Below are 4,943 nucleotides of genomic sequence, written 5' to 3'. Positions count from 1 at the left end.
TATCAAGTGATGTGTTTTTATTCTGTTAAGTAACTATCATTTACTTTCTGGTAAAAATGAACAGAAGTAATGGTTGTCTTTGGAGTAGTATTTAATAACATATGTATCTCCTCACCTTTAAGATCCTTATTTGGAATCTGGGATGGGAATAGGGTGTCAATGTTTGGAAATCACCACTTTGGAGTACTAGAATGGAATCCTAAACAGCCTCAAAATTACGGAGACCTGAATCCTTGTTTTTGCTAGAGTCCTATTGTTTCGCTGTACAGCCTGCCATCTAGTGGTAGGAATGCAGAATACACCAGAACACTAAGGAGAAGCTGTAGGTTTTCAGATTTTTTTTAATATTAAGAAAGCTGACATGGCAGGCTAAAATATTTTGATAATGGGGGAAAAAAGGATGACCTTTTCACTTGAAGATATAAATCAGTAGTAGTGAATTCTGAGAGTATTCAAAGAATATGTGTTTTTCTGTAGAGCATTTTTATGACAAACTTTCTGCTCTTGTAAGATTTATGTATTTATAACAGATTTGTTGGTGAAGAGGCAAATGCATAAATAATGATAGATGATTTTAAGAGACAGTAGGTTGGACTAATTTGAAAAAGATACTTGTATATTGATTAAAATTTTAGAGCAACTACATAATGATTCCATTAACTAAAACAATTTATTTTGCATTTTAAAAATTAAAGTACAAACGATTCAGCAAACTTGGCTTGTGTTCAGCTATGACTTAAGAGGCTAAATTTCAGCTAGCTAGCTGTTGACAGTGTCTTAGGGGTTGGCTTTGTTTACCTAGCTCCATCTGAGTTCTTTGTTTTCTTAGGTATTCTTTGTGTCGTTCCACTTCTTTCTTCTCCTACAGATATGAAAGAAATCAATCCTTTCTTTTTTGCTACTCCCTAAAGTGTTCTGAAAACACTCAACACTTGACACGTGGTCTATCCCACTAAAAGTACTTCCTAAATCTGTTAAAGTTTTTTATTCCTCTTTTAAGAAAATGGATTCCTGGGGAACCCTGGGTGGCGCAGCGGTTTAGCGCCTGCCTTTGGCCCAGGGCGCGATCCTGGAGACCCGGGATCGAATCCCACATCGGGCTCCCAGTGCATGGAGCCTGCTTCTCCCTCTGCCTGTGTCTCTGCCTCTCTCTCTCTCTGTGTGACTATCATAAATAAATAAAAATTTAAAAAAAAAAAAAAAAAAGGAAAATGGATTCCTTTGGATGGCCTCCATAAGCATCTGAAATTAGCACTGAGGGAGGCAGGTCTTTTTGGGTTAATGTGTCTTCAAAAAATACCTTTGTTTAAAATAAATAGAGATTGCCAGATAATGAGAGAATTTGTAATGGCTTGCTTCTGTTGAATTGTTTTTAAGGGAAGAAAACCTCTTGTTTTATATGGTGATTAAATAAATCAGTTGAAAGGAAAGAAAAACTAGGGTATCTGGCTGACTCAGTAGAGCATGTGGCTCTTGATCTTGGGGTCATGAATTTGAGCCCCACCATGTGTATAGAAATTACTTGAATTAACCTAACTTAAAAAGGGAAAGAAAAATTACTATGGAATAAACAGGTTAAATATAACATGTACTATTATCAAAGAGTTATCTTTACATATGTTAGTTTTCACATGTGTGAGTCTTTTGTTCATTCATTTTGCAGAGAACCCAGCGACAGAAATAGCATATCTAGTTGTGCTAACAGATTGGTTTTTCCTGCAGCTGCAACTAATTTTTTTTTTTTTTTTTTTTTAAGTAAGATGGGCCTTTGCCTTTCTTTGTGGATTCTGGAGGTAATTTAAGGTTCATCTATCATTGTGAGAGAATGAACTTGTATTCACAGTATTGGCCCTCCTCTGGAATAGTGGCTACCAAAGTTTCAGCTGTTAAACCATGCAACTCTTGTTCATGTACCACCTCTTCCTCACATGCTTGAAGAAATAACACATCATGGCTGTCCTTTTCTGCCATTGATCATGATATGCCCCAAAGGGTCTGGAAGGAATGTCCTTACATATTGTGACTTAGCTACTTTAGTTTCTTGGTACTTTAATCAAAGCCGTTTGGATATCTTCATTTCTTTTTTTTTTTTTTTTATTTAAATTCAATTTGCCAACATATAGTAGAACACCTAGTGCTCATCTCATCGTGTACCCTTCTTCATTTCTTTTTAATACTTTGAAATGCACCCTTCTCTCTTTTCAAATTAACTCAATACTTTATATATATTTTTCCAATCCTTGTTACTTGTACCAAACATCCTGTGATATGTGAATCTCCCCAGTTTTTATCTTCACATCCAGTTAATAAGTTGGTATATGATTGGTATTTGCTTTGTGACATGAGAGGTGCTTATTGAAATTTGTAAAATTATAGAGATTAATGGTATAATTCTTTTACATATTGATTTTGACTACCTGTTCATATATGACTTAGTTGCTGAATAATTTTGAAAGTGTTCAGTTCTTTTTACATCAACCTATTGAGGCACATCAGTATATATCAGAAAATATTATATGTCTACAATTTTAAAAATGGTATCATACTCTGTATTCTTTAACTTGGCTTTGATTTAATGTACTTTGACCATTTTCTCCATCAGCTTTTTTTGCCCTGTGTTTGTTAGCTTCATAGTATTTCATTGCCAGACTGCTGTCTTTTAATGAGCTATTCCTCTATTATTGAATATGTCCTTTTTTTTTTTAAGATTTTATTTATTTATTCATGAGACACAGAGAGAGAGGGGCAGAGACACAGGCAGAGGGAGAAGCAGGCTCCCTGCAGGGAGCCTGACGTGGGACTTGATCCCGGATCTCCAGGATCAGGCCCTGGGCAGAAGGCTGCGCTAAACCACTGAGCTGAACATGTCCTCTTATATTGTGACTTAGCTCCTTTAGCTTCATAGTACTTTAATCAAAGCCATTTGGATATCTTCGTTTCTTTTTAATACTTTGAAATGCACCCTTCTCTTTTCAGATTAGTTCAATCCTTATTACTTGTACTGAACATTCTGTAGCATATAAGTCTTTCTCCAGCTTTTACCTTTACATCCCATTAATAAGTTGGTTAGATTTATTTCTTAAGATACAAGCTAGTCTATGAAGACCATATTTCTGAATTAATTCTTTTGGGAATTAATACAAGGATAGCATTGTGTTTCACATGGAGGACCCCGCAAACTATAAAGATCAAATGATAACACTTACATCTTAATTTGGGCTATAGATTGTGACCCCTTACACAAAAAATTGAGTAGAATTAAGATTCAAGACTGTTCATTCCATTTCCCAGACATTTGATATTATAATAAGGGCAGATGTGCCTCTGTGTATATAATTATTTTGGCATAAGTCTGATTTCAACTTTGCATGTTTTATACCTTCAGATTTTTGCTGAATGAGGAAAATGTTGCTGCTACTTTTTAAAAAGCAAAAAAACTTTTCTTGTCCTCTACTGTTTCTTGACTACTGTTTTTATTGCTGTTTCTTGGTAAATAGTGGTTCCTATCATTTGTACTCCTACCCAGGAAAGATTTCAAAGATCTGATTAGTGAAGCAACATTTGATGATCCACTTAATTTGCCTTCAAGATGAGTGTACCTCTAATTTTCTATATAATTGAAGAAATCAGTCCTGTTACTAAAATCGATCCTGAAAGCAATTGCAAAAAGAGTATATTTCGTCAATCCACAGCAGACATCATACTCAGGAGTAAAAAGTTCAAAACCAGGAGCGAGACAGGGATGCTGTTTCTATGCCACTTCTATTCAACATGGTACTGGATGTCTTACCCAGAGGAGCTAGGCAAGAAAAAGAAATAAAAGGCATCAACATTGGAAAGGAAGAAGTAGAACACTTTGCAGATGACGTGATATTATATAGAAAACTCGAAGACTCCCAACAAAAAAACTATTAACTAAAAAACGAATTCAGTCAAGTTGCAGGATAAAAAAATCAACACACTAAAAAGGTCTGTTGTATTTCTGTGTACTGATAATGAATTACGGGGAAAATAAAACAACCCTAGTTATACTTGCATAAAAAAAAAGAAAATACTTAGGAATAAACTTAACAAAGGACCTGAAAGACCTATATGTTGAAATCCACAGGGTTTAATAAAAGAAATTGAAGAAGACACAAATGTAAAGATATTCTGTGCTCTTATGGATTGGAAGAATTAATATTGTTAAAGTATCCGTACTATCCAAAGCAATCTATAGATTCAGTGCAGTTCCTATGAAAATTCCAGTGGGATTTTTATTTTCAGAGAAATAGAACAAATCTAAAATTTATAAAAAACAACCACACAGCCGGTGCGCGTGCATGCACACACACACCCACACACACACTACACAAATAGCCAAAACGGTTGTTTTCTTGAGAAAGAAGAACAAAACTGGAGGCCTCACACACTCTCCCTGATTTTAAACTATATTACAAAGATATAGTAATTAAAATGGATGGTATTGTCATAAAAGCAGGCGTAGAATAGAGAGCCCATGAATAAACCTGTGCATATATGGTCAATTAAGTTATGACAAGGTAGCCAAGAATATACTATTGGGAAAGGATAATCTCTTCAACAAATGGTGCTGGGAAAACTGGGCAGCCACATGCAGAATAATGAAAATCAACTACTATCTTACACCATACCCAAAAATGAACTCAAAATGGATTAAAAACTTGAATGTAAGACCTGAAACCATAAAACTCCTAGAAGAAAACAGGTGTTAAGCTCCCTGACATTAGTTTTGGTGATGGTTTGTTGCATATGTGCTGCTGAAATGAGCACAGTGTTGGATTATTTTGAACCTGACAAAAAAATAGAAGCAACAAAAGCAAAAATAAGTGGAATTATATCATACTGAAAAGCTTCTGTACAGCAATTGAAACCATCAGCAAAGTGAAAAGGCACCCTAAGAATGGGAGAAAATATTTGCAAAT

General features: G+C 35.0%; 1 protein-coding gene across 22 annotated transcripts in view; it reads left to right on the top strand.

The window, feature by feature from the left end:
* PICALM (phosphatidylinositol binding clathrin assembly protein) overlaps window positions 1-4,943 on the top strand; it is a 102,429-nt gene that overhangs the window by 23,845 nt on the left and 73,641 nt on the right. The gene's annotated exons all lie outside the window — the stretch shown is intronic.

This window comes from Canis lupus, chromosome 23, assembly GCF_048164855.1.
Source record: "Canis lupus baileyi chromosome 23, mCanLup2.hap1, whole genome shotgun sequence".
In the NCBI taxonomy this organism is placed as follows: domain Eukaryota; kingdom Metazoa; phylum Chordata; class Mammalia; order Carnivora; family Canidae; genus Canis; species Canis lupus.
This window is presented reverse-complemented; position numbering and strand designations above follow the sequence as displayed.